Source organism: Heliangelus exortis, chromosome 5 (genome assembly GCF_036169615.1).
Source record: "Heliangelus exortis chromosome 5, bHelExo1.hap1, whole genome shotgun sequence".
Lineage (NCBI taxonomy): Eukaryota > Metazoa > Chordata > Aves > Apodiformes > Trochilidae > Heliangelus > Heliangelus exortis.
Genome location: NC_092426.1, coordinates 14,425,947 through 14,449,281, shown reverse-complemented (window position 1 = coordinate 14,449,281; position 23,335 = coordinate 14,425,947). Strand labels below are relative to the sequence as shown.

General features: G+C 41.7%; 1 protein-coding gene across 1 annotated transcript in view; it reads left to right on the top strand.

Moving 5' to 3' along the window:
- The first annotated feature begins 2,243 nt into the window (after positions 1-2,243).
- TUNAR (transmembrane neural differentiation associated intracellular calcium regulator) overlaps positions 2,244-23,335 on the top strand; it is a 139,310-nt gene continuing 118,218 nt past the window's right edge. The window contains exon 1 of the mRNA XM_071745675.1: positions 2,244-2,676. The gene's annotated coding sequence lies outside the window, so the exon portion shown is untranslated. The remainder of the gene's footprint in view (positions 2,677-23,335) is intronic.

The following is a 23,335-nucleotide window of genomic DNA, read 5'->3' as shown; positions in this document are numbered from 1 at the left end:
CTGAGTTACTACCAAAAATCCCATCCAGAACCTGTCAGTGCCTGCACCTAAGAAGGGCAATATTAAAAAGCAGAGCTGGCAGTGTTAGTAATAAATCCTCTAATCCAGTTTGCATGTCTCTTCTGCAGAAACTACATCTTCTGAGGTTTTTCAGCATCTGTATTACAGGTTTGTGTAAGAAAAAATGCTCATTAGTTACAAGATATGTGTTAGCTTCTAAAGAGTCTCCATGAGTAAAGGTGGAAAGACTATAAGGTTACAGAGAGTTGGAAGGTTTTGGCTTGTTTATTATGTCGGATGGTGACTTGAGCTTGCTTTTGGGCTGAAAGGGTTAGGATGAAAACACTGCTCTGGAAGAGGCTGTTGGTCACCATTTAGTTTTGAATTTTTGTTGGAATGCTGCTTGTTTGTTGAAAAGTTCTGTTTTACAACTCTGCTGCCTCTTACGTGGCCTGATCGTGGCTATAGAAACTCCTGACTCATTAAACTGCTTGAGACCTGTCCCAAATATTTTGGAAGAAAAACCGGTTTTAGGTCCATAGAAAATAGGACTGAAGTTGCTAAGATTCTGAATGATAAACTTCCCTTCGTTGTCCAGCCTCTCACACATGCCTCGTTTTCCTGTAAGGCAGTTTTAGTTAGAAAGACCATCACGCTGTGTAAAACTCTTGGTAGTTGTGGGGTACAACCCTAGTTGTAGGGTGTGGCTTACAGAAATCCCCAGTGCTGTATGCAGGAACAGCCATTCCTATCTTCACAGTTCTGAAGATCTCTTCTTGTTAATCAGCCACCAGAAGTTTCTGCAGGACAGCAGACTGTTGCCTTGTGCTTCCTCTCAAGAAGAAAGAAAACCTTTCAAGGGTGACTTCTGTTCTGAAATGATTTTAATGTTTTAAGACCTAAGTGAAAAAAAAAAATTCTCAGTTTCCTTAAAGATGGAGTGAGTCACTAGAAAATTTTCTCTCGTTATTGAAATACCTGCTGAAATTTCCATAGTACAGATGGTAACGGTTTGTAAAGACCTAAGAAGAATCTAAGGGTCAGGTTGAATATTAATTTTGAAACAGCTTTGCCAAGTAAAGACATTAATTGTAACACACAACAGAGCTACAATGATTTTTTTTTTTTTTTTCATTGCATCTGTTCTACATAAAAAGCCTTGAGTCTGCTCTTACACATACGCTGAGATGCTTGCATGTGTCCTGTGCTTTCATAGTTACATGGTGTCCCTTCTAATGTAAAGCTTGCACCAGGGGCTTATGTAGCACCTTTTAAAGGCAAGCTTCTGTAAAATTTTACTTGTCATTTAACAGTGAATTGAGTCAAAAGAGGCTTCAGAGGAATGTTTAATTAGAAAAAATAATTGAATTACACTTTTCTTTGCATGTTATATAAGCACACTCTTCAGAGCCTGAAGAATTCTATGTACAATTTAGCCTCAAAACAGTGAAGTAGCCCACTCAAATCTTTATTTTGCATGCTAATGTAAATTGAAATTCAGATTTGCTACTTGTACTGTAACAGCTATAGGGAGAATAAAGTTTTGAAGCCTTTAGCCTTAAACCTATGAAATAGTGAAAAACACTTGCTTTTAGAGGGGTATCTCAACAAGCATTTTAGAGCTTTCAAATAAACACTACAATGAGTATCTTTGAAATACTGCTTGTCAAAACATGATTCCTTTGTTGAATAGTAGTATTATGAAACCTAATGTTTCTGTTCTTATCCACCATTTTGCTTGTCTAAAATTTAAACAGCTCTTCAAGTAGATTTAGGGTTCTGGGGTTTTTTAGTTTTGCTTTTTTTTTTTTTAAATTTTTTACTTATTTTTCTTAAAGATATTTTAGGTATTTTCTGAGGAGCAGTGCTTTTTGATTACTTCAAGGAAGATCCCATAAAGATGGGTACATATTCAAATCTTCACATCTAGGAAGAGATCAGTTTTAGTGCTGGTATTAAAGAATGCTTTGCACTGCTGATTTTAATATTAAACAGAATCTAGGTTTTATCAGTATTTGTTGTATTTACTGATCTGTTTGTGATGCTCCATGAGAGACAATACTATGTGAGAGGAAACACGTGCAAGAAGACTGACACCACCTGAAATGACTAAAACAGCAAAGCTGAAATACTAATTTCAGGTTGTGGGGGTGCCTTCGGGAGGTGCTCTCGGTGCCGGCAGCCGAGCGGAGCGGCCGAGGCCACCCAGGAGATGGTGCTGTTGAACCAGAGAACAGGCACAGCCCTGACCCAGAAGCGTCTCTATGCGGTCCTCCCTGTTTTCCATCTGTGTTGCATGTTATTCTTTGGGGTGCTCGTTTTCATTTGGGAGAAGAAGGTGTCAGTGTTGAACCCAGAAGGTAATCCCGGGTTTGGTGTGTCATGCCATCCCCAGGCAGACAGCCCTACGGCCTCGGTGAAGATGACGCTAGTGCTTGAAGGTGATGTTTTTCCCTCAGACTGCGCGGCTGCCGAGATGGTAACGCCGAGGTGGGGAGCAGCTTCACAGCTCATTGGCCTCGTCGGAGCAACCGCCTGAGAAGCACCGTCCCAAAGCCGAGCGTGTGCTGCGAGGGCCGGGGAGCAGAGCGGGGGCTCCTCGGGGTCCCCTCACCTGCCAGCTGCCCCTCGCCGCCCCCGAGGCTGCCTGTCCCCAGATGCACGTGTCTGGGAGAGGTAAGCGCAAGGGTGGCTCTGCTGCCCCGTGGCGAGGACTCGAGTGGGGCTGAGCGTGGGGTGCACCAACCACCATTTTGCCTGCTGTGCGTGGTGGTGAGTGCGGGGTGCAGAGAGCAGAGGTGCCACCGATGTCTGGTGGGGTGCAGAGCCCTGGGGTGCTCACCCTCGTCCCGTATTAGGGGGCATGAGGCGCCCACCTTCATCCTGTGCTGGATTCAGGGCTGCAGCTGGGTCAGGATGGGAAAACTTGAGGTGGCAAAGGGGTTTCTTTCAGACTGGAGTGTCTCGGCAGAACAAGAGTGCAAATGGTTGTGGTGACGTTTTGTGTTGATTTACTACTTTATTGGCATCCGCTGGTTGAGTTCAGGCCTTCAAATTTGGCCAGAGCTGGATGGGGTCAGTGGCTGCCCTGGCTGGTGGCTGTAGCAGCACGAAGTCACCAGACTGGGCATTTGCAGAATATTTAATGAAGGAGTGTAGTAAAGGCCTTCTCCTCAGTTGCAGGAGGACTTGGGTCTCTGAGCATTGCTGCATGTGTAACCAGTGACTGGGATTTTATGTGGGATAGAAATCAGCAGCTTTAGTTCCCCAGGTCTTCTATATAAGCTGTTTTTTATCTGAATGGGTGTTACCAAAATTAGGCCTTTCTGCATTCAGACACGGAGCCAGAAAGTAAGGCCATGACACTGCCACAGGTATTTGGGAGGGTCTGTAAGGCCTTGCAGCCCTGTAGTGGAGCTGCTGTTCTGCTGTGGAGCCATTCTGAGTGTGTGGCACCCTCTCCCTGTGGCTGAAGTGAGTGTGGCTGGGGGTGGCAAAGTGGCCAGCGAAGAGAGAGCCCTCCCTGGGGAGGATGGCCAAACCACACCACCAGGGAGACCAGTGGTATAAGGACTTGAGGATTATGGCTGTTTTTTCTGCATTTTGTCTTCTCTTTTCCTAGATCATTAAGAGCACTTCAATGTCCAGTGTTAGTTAGGCTGCTTTTTAAATTTTTTTTTTTCAACTACTTGCAAACGAAGCTCAGATGACACTTAGTGGGGACTTTGACTGCATAAGTAAAGATTTAGCAGTGCATGAGAAGGGAGCTGTGTAGGGAAGGGGTTGAGGAATGTTGTTGTCCAGCAGTAATTTGGTCTGCCAGCAGCCAGAAACCAGAAGAAAATACTCAAGAAACTACTAATAGAACTAAAATAGCCCAAAGTAAGCCTGTTCAAATACTTTTACTTTTCATGTGAACCTGATGTATAATTCAGCTCTGCTGAAGAACTGTCAAATTTTAGAGCTGGGGCTGGATGTGTCTTAAGCCCAGGGGCCTCAGGACTGAGTGCTGTGAGCAGATGGTTTAGGGCTCAGGCCATAGCTTTAATCTGGTCAGCATGGTCCTGAACATCTCTCAAAAAGATAAGCTCTTCCTATGAATTAAAGGGGGGTCTCAGCAGCACCAGACAGTAAGTTACATATTTTGTTTTAGGGACTGTCTTGCACTGAACTCTTGGATAAAATAAAGTGGTAAACTTCAGCACAATGACTCAAGCGTAGGAGACTTCTCTGAGACCCCAAACCACCAACCTATAGCATCAGTCTTCCTTCCACTCCAGAAGCTTTGCCAGGAACCCTGCCCCAACAAGAGGAAGAGCATGTGCTCTCTTCCCTCCTGGTGCTTGGTGCCCAAGTGCTTTTTCTGGGGTGGGTGTTACTGACTTGACCTCCCTCATGTGCAGCCTTTCCATGTCCCAAAACAAGTGCTGTAATCACTATGCTGTTGCAGAAAAGCAGCTTCCATCACCACATTGTTCCTGATATGAATTACACACTCCAGATTTCCACCTACTGCCCAGTTTCTGCCTTTGGCAGGTTAAAACAGGGGGCAGGGTGTTTGGGGTTTTTTTGCTTGTTTGTTTATTTTTTCTCAGCATGGTCTAGGGTGATAAATATGCATGGAATTTCAGATTAAAATTCCCCCCTTTTTAGGTGCATAAATACCAGTATCCTGACTTTCTGTTCTTAATCTTAAGCAATATGCAGGTAGGAATTCAAGAGAACATCGCATCTGAAGCTGCTGACAGACACATCAGGGTAATGTGGTCCTGTAGCTTAGTATGAAATAAAGTACAGAAAAGTGACTGAAATCCAAATGTCAGAACATCTGGGTTTTGTTCCTATTGAGAGGCTTAACCAAGAAAGCTCCTGAGGGAAGAGTACAGGAAGAAAAATCCTTAAAGATGCCATGAATTCCACTTAAGAACAGTAATTGAGTCTGGAGGGCATGTATGTTGCTATAAAAAATAATATTGGGAAAATGATGAGGAAACCAGTACAACTGGGCAGTGCTGAAGGGATTTTTTGAGTCAAATGGGAATCCTTTCAAATTTGAAAATCTAACTTTAAGTTTCCAGTGCATCGGTTTATTAATTAGGATAAAGACTAGATAAAAGGGAAATAAAAAGGAACTATGGTGGACTGTAAACAGCTGAAGATAAAAATAAGAATACTTTAGGCTGTCAGTCAGAAGAGCAGGAATAATTAATTGGTAGTTCAGAAGCTGGATCACTGACAATTAAAGGCAGAAATTAAAGAAGATAAAGGCATTGGTGAGAATCTAAATTATTTCTTTGCATCACTTCTCAGCACAGAGAATACCAGAGCAATACCTACTGGGACTTGCTCTTTTCTGGTAATCAAGATGTGTCAGAAGAAGAGCTGGAACAAATCGATAATTTAAAAAGCAGCAAATCATCAGCTCCAGATGGTAGATTGAAAAGTTCTCAAGGAGCCTAGTATGAAATAGCTGATCTGCAGCAAAAATATGCCTTCCTTAATTAAAAACATCTATTTCATTGGGGAAGTGGAGGGTAAAAATTATACCCAAAGTTTAAAACAGCATTGAGATAATTTGAAGAAGCTCGTACTGCCTTTACCCAGACATTCATCTCTGTTTTATGAACTGGTTGAAAACAGAATGTAAAGTAGGAAGCAAAAACCCTAAAACAAACAACCCACAAACAACAGAAACCCAAACCCCAAAACAAACAAACAAACAAGCAAAAAAAACCCAAACAAAAAACCTCAAAACCACAAAAAAAACAAAACAAAACAAAAAGGTGTCATGCTAGGATCTAAAGAGCAAGGTGTCTGCAAAGATAAAGCATGCCTTGTCATACATCTGTTGTAACTCCAGTCTTGTCATGAACAAAGAAGTGAACACTGTAATTTAGATAAATCTCAAAGGACCTTTGGCCTATGTAGGATACCTTGAATTAAAACAGGTGGGAGTTTGCTGTGTATCTCTTGGGTGATATGGCCATACCAGGCTGCAAATCCAAAAAACCCTGACTATCCTTGGCATCTCCATGCTGCATCAATCCCATGACTCTTTCCTGCTCTATGATGATGTTATTCCACTTACATGAGACCAAGCCCTGCTTTCAGCTTCCCTGAGAGGGACTAAAGGGGATGAGTGATCTGTTTGTAGCCTCTGAGAGATGCTGGCTGCAGGCTGCTTCTGTGTATGTGAGGTTCAGAGTCTGGAAAGGTGAATATTGTTGAGAGAGCTGATACAGGGCTTTTAAATTTTAAATCCTACAAAGGATGCAAATGAGCTACAGGAGAGAAAATCCAGGAGTTGAGGGGCAGCTGTGGCAGCTGTGGTGGGGAACTCTTCTTGCAGTCAGCACCAAGATGGCAGCTTTGTGGCAGATGCATCCATGGGGAAACAAATGTATGATGAAAAAAGTTAAGACCTTCCGACTTTTATGTAAAGCCAGGGGCTGGCTTGCTGAATTGTATTTATCAATACCAGTTTCACTCATTAGAGGTGCATATTGTACAATTTTTCTAAAAATAGGTATCTTGAATTAGCTATGTAAGAGGAGGAATTTGGTACTAGGGAAATAGAAAATGAACGTGGCAAGGAATATAACTACAGAAGAAGAAAGAAGACAATGTATCAAGCTCCTCAATCCAATGTATTATTTAGATACGTTTTAAATGTCAACATTTTTTGACAACATTCTTTATGTATATGGTTGATACTCTGGATGTGCAGAGAGAAAAATGTTTTGAGAATCCATACATTTACCCTTAACAATGTGGGTTTTTTCTATCTTAATTTTATGCAAATTCAGATTATTTGTGGCCTTCTCATTTTCTTTTTTCCCATGTACTGCTTCAAATGTGCCCACTCGCTTCCAGACTGCCAACAAAGGCTGACAAGCTGCTTACAGTATCTGGGAAAAAAAATCAGTAGGCTTCTGTGGAACAAAAAGCAACTTTACGAAACATTTCCTGACCACACCTTTTTTCAGTAGGCATCAGCAGTTTTCATCAGCTTCAGCCAGTGGCTCTTTAGACAGACAGCTACCTCATTGTTTCTACTTCTCCTTTATCCTTTGTTTTTGCTTGTCAGTCCTCCTCCTCCATATATTTTGACTTTCCATGTATTCTTTCCTCACTCCTAGGGATCTCCCCTTCCTTGCATCCCTCTCCCAGGTATATAATGCTGCTGTTGCTTATATTACTCTACACTTGCTCCTGCTTCCTCATAGCCCTTCAGACTCACAGCTGTACTTACTCTGGTGCCCAGCCAGAGTCAATTATACCAACAAAGCTAATTAGAAGGCATAAGATCCTGTGCCTCACTCTTGAGATCAGTGTATCTCAACATTGCAGTGTGCCCTGCTGATTAGGAAATACAAATGTTTTTGTTACTGCATTAACATATAACACTATATATTATGTTACTATGGTAACATTAAATGATACAAATGAAAACCAAATAAATAAATAGTTAAAGGCTTCTGGAATAACCCTGCTGGTTTTCTCTCTGCTCTGTTCTGTGCAATCATTTTCATATCAGTAAGCTCCAGTATACAGCACTGCTGGTGTTGCACTGGGTATTTGGTAGGGAATAACATCAGCTGCAAAATGCTTGGACAAGTGCTGTATTTATGGGTAATAAACTGGAGAACAGATTTTAGAAAGGATGTATTTCACCTTTTCCTTTAAATTTTCAGTGCAGTCATAGAAGGGATGAAAGGATGGTGCAGAGGTGCCCAGGACACTTTTAAATGAGCTAATTGAGATGCAAAATCAGTTTAACTGTGGCAGCATGGAGCAGAGGAGCACCACTGATTCACTTAGCTCCCCAGCAGTCCTGAGGGTCCCTCAGCTCAGCTTTTTCAGTGCTCTTTCCTACAGGAAAAGTCTCCCTTCTCTAATGCCATGGGACACTGTGGTTTATGTCATCACACAGTAATTCATCTGCTTGACACAACAGTTTGATCATCTCCAGGCTTGTGGGCTTTTCAGGTGCAAGATCCACAGTGGAGATGAATTACTAACATTTCAGGGTCAGCAGGTTTGGATACTTCCTTTCCATTTATGAGAACACCCATAACTGTCAAAGCTCAAGAGAACTAAGACCCTACAAAAACCTTGAACCACATGGATGCCATCATCCGTGTTTCTTTAGAACTGTTTTCCATGTCTGAGTCTGGGGCCAACAGGCAGTGATCTCTTCTAAGATGTCGAAGCTGTCAGTGTTTGCCTGGGCTCCAGTCATCAGGAAAATACAGATGTTTTCTGATCACCAGGGTAAGACAAATTGTAGCTATGCCATTTGTCGTTTTTATTTTTCTCTCTACTCCTTCATGACTTAGGGTAGGACTTTTAACCAAAGTTTAAATAAAATTAAAGCAAATATTTCTCAGAAGATGTGTATTATTTTATCTGGTCAGTTATTGTGAATTTGTTTTCCAGAACTGCTGAGTAAATCTGAACCTGTAGATGCTTGGTTGCTTTGGGAATCAAATCCGGGGTTTTCAAGTCTGGGCAAAGGACCTTTATGGTTTGTGTAGTAATTCTAGCACTGAGAATGAAATAGAGGCTCCCCATTTCAGAGGGACCCTCTTACTTCAAGGATTTCAGGGACTATAAGTACTGAAACCTTGCTGGTTTAAGTTCCTTCCACTTTGATGAATTGCACCAGGAAGTTCAGGAAAAAATGATGCAGCCCCAGGTATGACACTATATCCGAGCCCCCTCTAGGTTTTTATTTGACATTTCATTCTTCTTGTGGAGATCATAAAGAGCACATGATGGAGGTCTAGAACATCTCCTCCAAAGACTATTGGGAGCTGGTATCCTGAGAGGATGGCAGGAAACTAACAGTATGAATTTTATTTGGTAGACAAATTCTTCTTTCACTGCATCAGTAGCTGGGTTAGTGCTTCATTCTATTCACTGTCCTGCTTTGACTGAATGGCAAATTCTGAAGCCAATCTGATCACTTTAATTTTACTTCCTGGTTTTCATACTTCTGCTTCCAGTTGACTATGCTATGGCCATCTTGCTTTCTCAGTGTGGATATCTCCATTCAGATCTAAAACCAAGTTTGCCTTATTCAGGCATGCAGAACATTCCCAGCAGGTCCTGGAGACTGATTTCTGAGGACTTACTTGACTTTGAGATCACCTTCTGAAGGATGGAGGCATAGAACTGTAATTGGTTTCTCAGAGCTGATTTTCTCCTGCTATTAGTTGACTGCAGATGAGCGATTCACTCACTTAACTTTAGATTGGTTCATGGGATTGAAGAGACCTTACTTGCACTCATATTTTAAGTGTCTCCTACTATTCCTTTATAAACAGGCAGTTGAATGATAATAAGTTTGAACCCAAAGTACCTATTTTCTTTACCACATTGAAGTGTATCTGAAAGCATCCAAAGGTTGGTGTAGCTGTTAAGCAAGTGATTTACTGTTTTTCAAAACACATGCCTCACTGGAGCTCAACAAATGTGCATTACTTCTATTACCATGAAATACAAGCTGTAAGCTTTCTGATGAAATTCAAAGAGGCACTGGAATTCTCTTCTGCTTGTAACTAGGGCAGAGCAAACAGGCAGTTCAGGAGGAGACCCTGACCTCTCACAACAGTGAGAGCTGCGATGAGGACTCCAGAGCAGGAATTGTGAGACTCTTCAGGTTTTGTTACTTACTACTGGTTACTTACCCTGCTTCCTCCAGGGTTCAGTTTCTGTTTCCTGTTACATCAACAATTTAACCTTTTTTTTTTTTTTTTAATCAATGAACTAACACTATTTAACCCACTGGGTAGGGTTTGTCCTTGAGCCTGTTTCTGCAGCATCAGTGACAAGTGGCCAGTGAAGCTATTTTTGCCTGTGCTCTATCTGCATCCTCCTCAGGAAAACAGGCTGTATGTGGTGGGATACAAAGGCTAAAAAACACTTTGCTGTGGTGCTGCTGTGTCACAGCTTGTGTGTAGAACCTGGTTTTAACATGAGTTAGGCAAACATTGACATCTGCATGGAAGCATCTACGTGAGAAACAGCTGTCTGTGCTCTGATCACAGTCAATGCTTGTCAGTCCAGAAGGACCTAGAGATGTGTGCAAGTACCAGGGACTCCATTCCCTTGCTTAAACACAAGTGTCTGGTGCCCTTTGAGATGGCCTGGAGTAAGAAGAATATCCATAGAGAGATGAAGATTTGGCACAGGACTTCTGCTGTTCTGGATTGGCAGCTACGGGCCACACTGGACACTTCCAGCTTCCACAGTCAAACCCAGCTGTCTGCTGAATGGCTCACAAGGGTCTGCTCACTGGGTCAGCAAAATCTCCCAGTGATGGCAACCTGGACACGTCACTGGCCTGGATGGAGGCATCTTCACCTCCAACTGAATGCAGTTCCTTATGACTAAAGATACAGACCCAGCTCCTGGAGACATTTAAATATCTGGGTAAGCAGGTCCAGAAGGCAATATATTCAGCCTGTTCTTAGCACCTATTTTAGGATGAAATGCTTTGCCCTCTGAAAGTGCCTTCCATTGAACAGACTGAAGAGAGACTAGGCATATTAGTTGTTTAACTTTCAGGGTAAGAAAGAGAAAAGTGTCCCTCACTTCAGCTCAAATGCAAACCTTTTAACTTCCCTGACCTAGAAACAGCTTTCTTCAATTACCCACAGGAAAGGCTGTGTGGGAGACCTTGTAATGATATTCTTAACCTCAGGAGCATCTTGAATATTTCAGAATTTTGCAACATGAAATTGATATAAAGACAGTTGGAAATGAGCTAAGCATAGACTAAAAACTTACTCTTTCCCTTCTCCAGATGAAACTTTATACCTTCACAGTCCCAAAAGTCTGTGGAAATGAGAAAGCTTTCTTGCTCTATTTCCTTGCACAATTCCATACTTGCTCTAGAGGGTGGTTTCTTATCTCCTCCCCCTGTTTTCCTTCTTTTTGAAAGATGAAAAGACCACAACTTCACTAAGGTTTGTCTGAGATATATAGAAGTTGTGATGGCTGCTGTGGGACTAATGGGGGAAGGTTAGTGTGGGAGTAATGATGTTTTCAAATTAAGGCTGGCTGACCCAGTTGCTCTTTAAAGACATATCTCATTTTGAAGATTAAGTAAAATATATGGTTAAAGTTTTAAAAGGAGTTGGGAGGGCAAAAACTGGGACAACTGAAAAAGTGCAGCAATGAACGCCTGAAAAGCACCACGGGGACTGCATAAATCCACAATTTCACTGATCACCCTGGGGACATAGGGAAGTAGAAATCACTGCAGCAAGGTAAGAGGCAAATCCTCAATGGGTGTAAACTGAATTAACTCCAGTGCGATTAATTTACTTATACCAATAAGAATTCAACTTACACCATCATGGGCTGATGGTTTTGGTGAGAAGGTGATAGTTTCAGCTGAATATATCATTAAATAATATTATTTTGCCTACACAAATGTCCAGAATGTGACGTGCTGCAAGTGCTTTGATTAAATTGTCTTTTTATCTGTATTTTGATGATGAGAATGACTGGAACTTTAAATGAATCCTGCTTATGTATTATTGATTTACATATACATAAAGAAACATACACTTATTTATCAAGTAGAGTGCATAGAGCTGTTGGGATTAAGGAACCAAGTAGGTCCTGGCAGCTAGGAGTTTCCTTATGGTCACTATTCTGTGGTTAGATCCATGCAGAGAGGCATATATATTCATATGGACTTCTAAGGCAACCAAGCCTGAAAATTTACTGCCTGCATTCCTGTGTTGTCTTGTTATAAAGATCCTGAATGATCTTACAACGTGTAATGAAAAAGGGTCACGACAAAAACAATGCAAGGAACAGTGCCAGGCTGCTGAGGTCCAGCACTGGCAGGGAATTTGCACAAGAGTCATTTTGCACTCTCTGGCAGAAGCAAAAACAGGCTCAAGATTTCTGAGTTTCAGCTCTATACCACAAAGCCAAAGCTCTCTGTGGCAGGGTCACCTAGGTGGTCTGGGTTTCCCTTTACATGTGACAATTACTGTAGTCAAGAGTGCTGTCCTCTACAGCTATTATCAAGGTTTGCCATGCAAATAAACTGATGCCATCACTACTTGATGGCCTGGAGATCTTCTAGGTTAGTAGGGCATGATTGCAACATGAGCCTTTAACTGAGCTCCTCTCATCTGGGGCCACTGAGCTATTGAGCCCATGTCCAGTGGAGGAACACTCCTCTTCCTGATGCCATGTGGTGTTGGGAGGTATCCTGACACCCAGTGCTCAGCCAGACGTGGGGATGTGCCTGGCTGTATTCCCTGGCTCTATCTTATTGTCATGGTCTGCATAGAGCAGAGGATGCTGTGTCCCCTGAGGGAGCACTTGAGAAGCAGCTGAAGGTAATGGCACAGAGAGAAAGGGACAGGGAGAGTTTTGGCATCCTGAAGTGGGTGATACCTAACCAGGTTTTGCATTATAGCTGAAAATGTGATCCTGCTGATGAATCCATACCAGTTGTTTGCCTTCTCCCCCTCCATGTTTGTGCCTCACTCAGCTCAGCCCTCTGTACACCTTTTTTATTTCTTTTTTCAAACTATCTTTAATATCTCTTACTTGAAAATTTCCGTAGGCAGAGTTGGATTAAAATAGATCAGAAAAAGCACCTCAGCCTTCACATTCACTTTTACCACCTCTTGTAATTCTCTGAGTTGCTTTCACCAAGGCTTCACTCCTCCAGGTGCTGTCACAGCTTTCATACGTCAGCACAAGGCTTAGACAACCTCATCAATCAGCCATCCAGCCCCAGGGCCAGCAGGCATTTGCTGTGAAAGGAGAGATTTCACTTGGTTAGGCTGGTGGGAAGAACAGTTGATGTTGGCAGTGGACCTGGAGGAAAATCATGGCCTCGTGCACATTGGGGGTGGCTAATTCTGTCACTAGAAAACATCATCCCTCTTTCAGAATGATACATCTGCCAGGTGAACCCACCTTTATTATTAGTTTGGGGCATGACAGGACGATAAACTCTCCTATAAAGAAGACACTGCTTGTCCTTCACTTACGTAAGTCAGAACTATGGCTTCTGAGCTCTCACTGCATGCCTCCTTTTCTCTGTATTTTTCCGGCTCATTTGTAGCAGTTTTGTGGTTTTCATTTTTTTTAAGTTTTTTTTTTCCTTTAAAAAAAAAAAAAAAGATAGATGGAGAGAGAGAGATCTATTAATTACACAAATGCTTGGTGGAGAAAAAAGCTCATGTCAAAAAGTTTAAGCTTTGGGTTCAATTTGGATGAATGCCTGAAATTTAGCTCTGAACCAGTAGCAGTCTTTGAATTTATAAATACTAATATCCACCTGAGATTTTGGTCCAAAGCAAGAGCAAGACTTTCATTCTGTTCAGGTTCCTCATCTCTGCTTATCATCATAGCAAATGAACCCTTTTCAGGCAAGCAACAAGCAGCATAACTAACAACCGTGTAGAGCTTATTCTTTCTTCCCAGCAGCTTTTGGTGAGAACAGCCAAGGTCTGGCCATTCAGGCCAAGGACTTAAAAAGGGGGTTGATGTTTTTGAGGACAATTACAGAATTTAATACAAATTATCTTTGGGAATTTATCTGCTCTTGGCTTCCCCAGGTTAATCAGCTACAGGCTGTGGGTTCAGCATCCTTCCCATCCCCCGAAGTCACAGAGTGAGTGAGAATCTGTAACAAAGTGGTTAACAAAAGAAGCTGGTGCCCAGGAATAGAGTGATCAAATCAGATAAATTAGAGTCTGAAAACAGCTGTAGGCATGACAACAGGATAGGAATAAGACCTTAGTTATTATAAACTTGTGGGGAAAGGCTCATGCATTTTAAAAGTAGGAATTTATATTTTCTTGACATCTGAATAGAATAACATAGGGTTTAGAATTGACATTGAATGGATAAGTGAAACAGTGGATTCAGGGTTAGGTGTGTAATAGAGTTAGGAAACTCAGAGCAGTTTTTTTCTGACTAATTGGTAGCACCTGAGATAGAAGTGTCCATGTGGTTATGTGCTGTGTCAGCAAGTATGTCCTGTCAGTCTGCTGTGTCCTGCATGCATGTTTTCATGTGTATTTACCAAATGCTGTTTCAAGACAGACAAATGCCTGCTGTAATCTCTTAACAGTCTGTCTGTGGGGATTTGGGAATTTTCACTTAAGGGTGGAAATGTCAGCAAGGAAGGGCATTCTGTGATTCTTTGAAATTCCTGTTTTCATTGTCAAGAAAGACAAGACAAACTACAACCTTTCTGACTCCTTTCTGACTCCCATATATGCTGGGTCTGAGCACATGTCTGTGGGTATCCAGCAGTAACTTTAGTCTGAAAGAACTATTCTTTCACCTGCAAAAAGGTATGCAGAATTAGGAGCTTCTTTTTTTTTTTTAACCACCCATGATGGAATATTGCTACTATTTAATACTTCATCTCAGATAATGCTGAACTGCTGTCTCAACTCAGCCAGATGCAATTAATAATATTGATCAACCTACACTGACCTTGAGAGTTAATAACTGTTTTTTCCCTTAGTTTCCCTTGATGAATGGTGCATTCTACATGCCAACTTAAAATTTTGTCAGTCTATCAGATCATGGGGTCTGATGCTGCAGACACTGAAATGCAAGGAGCACTTGCTGCAATGGCAGTTTCTTTGGAATTGATAGGACTTAATACATCAATGCTGAGAGTAAAAGTACTTTTTTTACAGGATTTGTCCTAAAAAAAGTCAGCACAAATGTTTGTGTATGAGTCAAATGACTTGAAAGCTGGGTAGATTACATGGGTAAACTTTTGTGGGTTCAAAAGTTGGGCCTTATTTTCTCCACCTAATAAGATAATGATTCTCTTTTTTTCCCAAAGTCTTTCCTGAAGTAAACCCCCTGGTTAAGACAGAAAATAGAGAGATAATTGAAACAATTTATTTGTCTCATCTCATTTGAAGATACCTCTAGAGGTTATTTTGGTTTTAGGTAGTCTGCATAATATCTTGTTCCCAGCTGGCCTTGAATAAACTGAAGAATTCAGTTATGGTTACCTTTTATAGACTGCCCTGCTTACCTAATCTTTATCTTATTAGTATCATCTTATAATGAATCATCTACTGCTATTGTTTTGTGTTACATTTTTCTCTTAAAATCCTATTGCACTATGCAATAATTTTTTATTGAGATCCCTGCTGGGAAGATCAAAACTACCAACAGGGCTGGAAATGGAGACTTTAGAAAGCGGGTCTGACATCTCAGAGATTTTTTTCTTCTCTGCTGCAGAGGAAAGCAAACAAATCTGGAATGTCTGAAGTGGCACCAGCCCAGAGCCTGGTATCACTGAGAAAATCTTTGCAGAGCTGACTTATCCAAGAGACACATAGTGAAGGAGTTTTGGGGCAGAAATACGCCTCCTCACATCAGTTTTCTCACATCAGCACTAATGCCCATTGGAGGAGCAGTATGTGGGAATGATGTGCTGATAACTTTACTGTTCCTTTTGTAGAGCAAATGGAGCATGTTGTCCCATAACAACAACCACCCAGAACTGATTTGTCTCCCCCATAGGCACATATAACCCCCTCCCCCCTTCCTTTGGACAACTGGCATCATCTGAAGACACCTAATCTCTGTAAAAAGCATTTTAACACACTATGCAAACACTGCTTCTTCCCTACCTTTGTACTCATTTATCCCCTTCCCGCTGCATTCTCAGCTAAAGCAGATTATTGCAAAATCCATTTAAAAAGCACAGCAGTTTTATACTGAAAGATATCTAGAGGGCAGCAAATCCAGAGGGAAATCTCATCCTTCAGTGCAAACAAAACCTCCTCTTTTATTTCATTTCTGAAAAATCAAGCACAGAGTTACATAAAGCCTTTTTCCCCCCACTACACAAAGCAGCAATAATAATAAGATATCGTTATAAGGTTGAGATATAATCATACCTGGGAGCAAATTTTTAATTTGATTTAAGTTTACTGTAGTGGGTAATGACTCTGAAGTTCAGCTGTGAGTTAAGAAGAAACTGCTCGGCCATCCATAATCCTATCTGAAAGCAAATGTATTTTTAGAGTATTGGTGTGTGACATGGAATGCTCCTGAGTTATTTGTGCATAACTGCAGTTGATGTGGATAGATATATTTAATTCAATATTAACATTGTGCCACTGATTGCAATTCTGGCATTCTTCATATTTGGTTCAAATTATAGTTGACCAAACAGTAGATGGGATGCAATTAATTGTGTATGAAGGCTCTTGTGTCATCTTAGTTTATTGTATTGTATATTCTTCAGCACATTTTGAAACATTCTGAGAAGCTTTTCTACAATTACACCTACTGAATTTCATCACCAGCAGTTAAGGAGTACAGCAGTGGGGATGTCAGAAATCTCCATCTTATCTCCCTTACATCTTGTGTTTGGTACTTCAGGTCTGGAGCTTGACCATCATGACAGTATCAGAATTCTTAAAAAATATAAATCACAGTTTTTAAAAAACCCATGCAAATGTTTAGAGTTTTTTCTACATTTATGGAGCTTTTATCGCTTCATAAATTTTACATGGAACACTGGCATATGTTTTATGTTGAGAGGTTCAAGTAGAGGCAAACCAATGCAGCCTTGTGTGGATGCTGGCAGGAACCAGAGGCAGAACCAGACAAGCTCCTCCAAGCCCACTTGGGAATACTGATGCCTGAACAGGGAAGCCGTGCTGAGTGCCTTGAGATGCAAACCAGTCCTGGTACAATTGTACTGTCTGAATGTGGCCTTGTGTCCAGTCTGGGTTAACCACAGAGATTAAGAATCCCAGGGGATCACCCCTTGGTGCTGAAGCTTCTGCTTCATCCTTCTGTGAGAGACTTTTCCTATTACTCACTTCCTGAAGTTGCAAAAATCGGTTTAATCAACTGACCTCCCAGTTTGTTGTTTGTTTTTATATCTACTGATAAAAAATGTGGTGTGAGAACTGTGGGTGCTTTTATTATCAGGGAGCAATGTATTTGCATTGAAATTGGATGTGTACAGGAGAGAGGATTGGTTCTGGGTGATGAGGTTTTTTGCTGGAATGCATGCCTGAAATGAGAAAGATTTATGTGGTACCTTGTCAGTGTGTCTTGCAAAGGCCATACCATAGCACAGACAATTTCCTGCTAATTGCACTTCTGATGTACAAGCCCCTTTTTGTGTCTCATACATGTGATGATTTTGCACATATGTCATTACAATACTTTAAAATATCAGGGAGTTTTTGTCACTAGAATAGTCAGTTGTTACTGAATATGCAAAAAGCAGCAACTTCCTTAAATACCTTCTGTGTCTGAGCATCCATATGTTTCTTGTGCAGAAAGAGACCATTCCTTCCTTCCTCCAGCTTTACTACAGTTTTCCTTTTCTCTCAGGTAACAATTAATAATGTGACTACCCAGTGATGTTCCAAAGTATCTGCAGGCTGTGAGTTGCTGGTTCAGAATGTTTTTTCACCTTGTTAGAAGATGCTGAACTTACATACTTCAGGCATTGGGCACCAACAAATCCAGAAGTTTTTGGCCTCTGCAAGGTATCAGTCTTTTCCCCCCTACATAAGCAGGATCAGTCTGGCCACCCGTGGGCTGGTTACTGGTCTCTGACTTTTACAGAAGAGGCTTCATGGCTACAGTATCAGCTCAGAGTCTGATGGAGGAAGGAGGGGAGGCAGGTAGGGGGCAGGGCAGCTCACACAGGAGTACAACGAGGCTGCTGCTGCTGCCAGAGTCGTTTGGGTCAGAGAAAGAAGCTTTCAAGGAGGGGGACCCCTTCCCCCAGAGCAGCTGGGGTGTGGGTCAGTGGTTGCTGCAGGCAGAGGATAGTTGTTGGCTGTCTGGGGTGGGAAATGGTTGTAAAATGGGGAAAGGGTGCCCTGGCCAGGGATCTCACATAGGAGATGTGATTTCTGCCAACAGCACTCGGTAGCATCACACTCAGTTGTACAGAACAGGACTGTTTTATGGACAGAGCTGACTGCAAAAGGAGTATCCAGCATATTCTAATTGGCTGTTGGACTATATTGTACTCCTGTGGTTGCTCAGAAAGCTCTTGCTGCCTTGACTTTCATAGATTAAATATAAACACCATTTGCATCTGCTTAAAATCAGAACTGAAGTTGAAATTTATGTTCAGTCCAGTGGTAAATGTAGGTTCTGTTAAATTGCTTCATTAACTATAAAGCAAAGTTTAATCTGCATTGGATTACTTTCATAAAGTACTTCTAGAGCACTGGTCATATTCCCTTTATTGTGAAAGGTTTGTCCTAAAAAGAATTTAGGATTAAAGCACCCATTAAAGTAATGCAAAGATTCAAATTTCCAGCAGCATGGTCAAAGAGCCCTACTAAGTAGATTACCTCAAGTACTTGTGGAAAAGAGTACAAGTGCAATCCAGAAAGCCAATTACTTTCTTCATTCAAACAGAAAATTTTGGCTTGTAACATGGAGTTAATTGCTTCTTTTTTTTTTCCTTCTTTTTTCCTGTAAAGGTCCTTTGCATAGGTTTAGTCATCCTTGAGGGCAGCTGCTACATCTATACAGCAGTTGCCAGATGATTACTTCTTTAATGTTTTCACTGAGTACTTTGCTGGTTAACCTCCTTAACTGAAGAGCTGCTTATTGATATTTATGTCTTGTCAGCATAGAGGTTCATTAAGCATTAGTAAATGACATGTTTTCATATCTGCTGACCCTAGAAATGCAATATGATCAATTGCAAATTGACTTCAGTGCAGCAATAGAGTGCATTTAACACACATCAGTGGATCATTTGTACAAGCAGAGCTGAATTTTTATGGCTGTTTATGTCTCTCTAATATTCAAGTATAAATTCTCTCAAGTCAAGCAATTCTTGGCAAAACAAAACGCAAAACTCAGTCTAACAAGTGATCATGTATCCAAGGCTAGCTCCTCACATGGGCAGTTTTTGGGTGGCAGGATGCTGAAGGTGGTGATACAGCCCTGACTGCCTGACTTTTGTCAGGAGGCAGAGATGGGCTGAAGCATCCCTTGCATCCCTTGCAGGCATTTTCTCACCTGCTTGGGGAGCAGCTCTCCAGGGCTTCTCTTTGCCTGGTGGCTTACCAGGACCTGCTTTTCCCTGCCTGGTCCATCAGGAGGATAACAGTGAGTCTTGCCTATAGCCCAGACTGGTCCAGAGATGTCTTTATGTATGTGTAAGCCCCAGAAGCTGTGCTCACAGCCACTTTTTTGGCCATGCTAACAGTGGGGAGTCGAGAGTTTGCAGTCTCTCAGATGTACATGGTCTACAGCTCCGCTGCTCACTCTTCTGGTAAAGAAGCTAAGCTCACTCTAAGGCAGATCCAAAGTGCTGGGTTTTGGTATTTTCTTACTGCAGCATCAGTTTCTGAGGAAGCTACAGCTGGTTTTAATGGTTGATTTGTGTTGGTAAACTTTTAGCCTTGGGGACGGGGATGCCAGGGTTGGAGGGCAGGGCTCTGGAACCTGTCCTGCTGCATGCAGTGACAGAGCATCCAGCCTGATAGCACTGTCAGGCACTGGGGATCTCCTGTGGTGTGGAGGCTTGGGGTGCTGATCAGCTGTATCAGTGCCCCTATCTCCTCTCTGGGATGAGCTCTGAGCCCATGCTAAAGGCAGCAAACCAGCCATCATGTCCCTGCAGTGTGCCTTGTGCCCAAAGCTCTGCATGTGAGTAAGAGTTTTGCTGTGTGTCCCTAACTGATCTACAGGTTCCCTGTCCTATTTCCTTCTGACCAAAACTTCTAGGAGCTATTGCTATTTCAGTATTTCTGAGACTGCTCTCTTCTTTTTTTACAGCTTAAGGCTGGGCCAGCAGTTAGCTGAATGACAGATGCTCTCTATTAGTCCCCCTCCCCTCCCTGATAAAGAAAGGGGAGAGAAGAAGGGAGAGAATTATGGGCTGGAAGTGAAACTACACAGCTTTTATAGAATAATAATAATAAATAATAAAAATAATTAAATAGATACAAAGAATAATAATAATAATAAATAATAATCATTAAATAGCTATAAATATGCAGAAAAAGAGTACCACCTTCCTCCCTCCTTTCCTCCAATAACTTTTATGTCACCATGAGGCCACAGGGCAGCCTTGGGAAAGTCCAGGCTGGACTCCTGGAGTCAGCAGCAGTTGGGAGCTGGAGGCAGGAACACACAGATTCAGACTGGTATGGATCAGGACCACAGGCAGAGAAATGGATGGAATCCTCCCAGAATGCCAAAGCAAACAGGGACAGGCAATGAAGGGCAAAGGAGAAGGGCAAAGAGGAAGGCCAAAGGAAGGGGTTTGACCCTCAAGATCCTTCAAGTTTATACTGAGTACGATGGGTATGTGTTGGAATACTCTGGTCAGTTTTGCTCATTTATCTCATCTGCTTCTCCCTAAAGGAGGGCTGCAGGTGGGACCTCTCTACTCCTTTTCTCTTTCTGGAGTGTAAGATATTCCTCAGAACCGAGCAGTGGCCTTGGTTCTGCACACCATTCTCTAGCTATAACTATAGACATTGAGCATCATCAGTTCTAGAAGCAGGTACTGACTGAGAAACTTGCTGTTAATTTCAGCAAGTACACCCTACTTACAAGAGACTTAGCTAAAACCAAAATTACAAGACAGAAAATTAGCTCTATTGTGGCCCAAACCAGGACACCTTTTAACCAGTGTGGTCAGGGTTGCCTAGGACACCTTCTCAGTGTCACAGGGACACAGGGTCCTCTGCACCCCTTCAGAAATATTTCTCAGTGGTAGGGGTAAGATGATAAGTACAGATACAGGAAGATTCCACGATACAGGATTGCAATTGGAACTAGGAAAAAGCATATTTAAAAAAAAAAAAAGAAGATTTTTTTTTAAAGCAAAGGTCTTAATTAGAAAACTTCATCAGGTTTCAGTTTAAAAAACCACTGTGAAATAAAAGAAAGTGGTGAATACAGGTGGTAGCCATGAAAATATCCAGTGCTAATTTACTATGCCAGGACATATCTCTCATGGATTTAGGTTATTATTATTAATATATTTTTTTTACTGCTTTGCCACACATTGTTGCATGTCTGTCACAAGTAACTGAGAAAAAGTGGAGAGGACTTACTCGCATTAAATCCATTAATTTATGTATGGGGGGAATTAATGGCTTATTTTGAAGCCTTTTGGGGAAGAAAGTAAGATCTTTACATTGTTTTAATGAAGTCAGCCTTGGAAACTCAAAATCTATACATATGTCAAAACATCATTAATCTGAAGTACCCTGCCTCTCAGCTTATGACCCTTCAGCTGGAATATCTGCAATACACCAGTTGCTTTCTATGCTGTGTTAACTTTTGTTGGTTTATTTTATGAAAAAAGCAAGAGCTTCCAATCTAATCTGTTTGGTTAGTGACCTTCCTGTAAAGAGCTTTCAGTACTGTACTCTTCCTGATTATAATTATTCTCACAGAATATCCAGAATAATATTTGTTCATGTGCAGCTGAACTGCTGGTTTTGCTTGCTTGTTCTCTGTGGATCAACCCATGTGAAACAGCATTACTTCAGCACCATTGTAACAGAACACTAAATTAATATTATGGCTCCCTAAAAAATTGGCTTTGATCTAAGATTCCAATATCCTTATTTTGTTACAGAGGCATAAACCTAGTTTAATGTTCTGCCATTCACAGTGCTGAGCTGCTAATGATGGACTTATTAGGAATACAGTTGTGGAATTCATGCTGAGGCAGAATCTGAGAGATGAAGGCAAATTTGAATCCAAATTTATGACTCTAAGATGGAACAGATGGCAGAGCCAGTGATTTAAATTTTCATTATAAACATGCAGATTGTCCCCCCCACCTTTTTCCCGATTCTACTGTTTTTTTAGCACAGTGCAAATCTAGACCTTGCCCCAGGCAAACTGTCCAAACAAGGCATATTTTCAAAAAGAGGGAAAAAACCTCCCCATGCCCATTGGTCACAAAATTGGGTTTTTTATTTAAAGAAGACGACTGACATGCTGAAGGTTAGAGTGGTGAAGAAAACAGGGTTGTCTAGGGAGATCTGAATATCTACACAAAAGGTGTTGTGATTCCATGTAATTCTTGAAAATTTTACTAAACACAGCTTGTGTATGCAAGTAAGTATGAGCAACATTCGGAAGGAAAGAAAGAAGTCAGAAAAACTAATCTGTGTGTTTTCAGAACACACATAAATTACTTCTAGCATTCATCAGGAGGGACAGTATGCAAAAGCATGGAATGGACTGAGCTAGTAATAAACAAAGAATTAGATACCATGGGGAGTTCTTACAATTTTCCTTTCATTTCTTAAAATGAATTAGAAAGCAATTTTATTTCAATAACCAAGCTGCCTGAGAGGCAGGAAAATAGGCAGGAAAATAGATAAGTAGAAAATTTTTAGATAACTGTAACTCGGTGGGGATGCCCACTAACAATAAAACGCAAGAAAAAAAGATCCCGAAGATCTTTATTCTCTTATCTTATAGTCTGCTGGAGATGTGCAGGGCCCAGGCTTTCTCAGAGGACAGCAGGCTCCATTTCTGCTGTTCTGGCTGTCCAAATAGCAGAGCCACTGCCAGCCTGTGAGACAAGGAGGTTCCTTTTCTCTCGGCTGCATCTGGAGCCCAGGCAGAGCTTTGGATGCTTTGCAGAGGGAGGAAACCACCTCTGAGAAGCTCTGCAGAAACCATCATGGTCCAGCTCTGGGGTGGGAGCAGAGATGTGTTACTGCCTGGATTAGTGGGTGTGCTGCTGCCCACCCCAGAGCTGTGGCCAGTCTGGAGGCAGAGCCTCTGACCCAGCCAGGGGGTGAGGATGTCACAGAGCAGGAGCTGCAGGAGGCTCTGGTCCTGCTCTCTATGGCTCCTCTGGTTTTGGCAGGGAGAAATCAGTTTCAAAGTTGCATATAGCTGCAAGGGTGAAGAAAAAAATTGACCAGAATTTCATTAAGGAGGATAGGTTTATTAACTGTCTAGACTAGAGTTAGTTTTGTAGTCACACTTTAAAAGTTTTAATTAAGTGTAAAGTTTACACTCATACATCTAGGCATTCCCTGGTTAGTTTTATGAAAACATTAACCTTGACATTTTGACAACTTTTTTCCTTTCATTTAGTCTCTCATTTAAAGTTGTTTTCATTGTCTGTTGTTTAGCAATTCCCTTGGTCCACTTACACAACCCAAGCCCTTTTGAAGAGCGACAGCTCAGCGTGCTGGTGGCAGCTCCCAGCACGGTGTTCAATTTCCAGTCCAAGCTGAGCAGCAGATTTCTACCTCTGTGATACTGCATCAGCATGACACCAGATTTTGCAGGCAGTGATGCAAAATTTGCCTCTGCACTTGTAAGA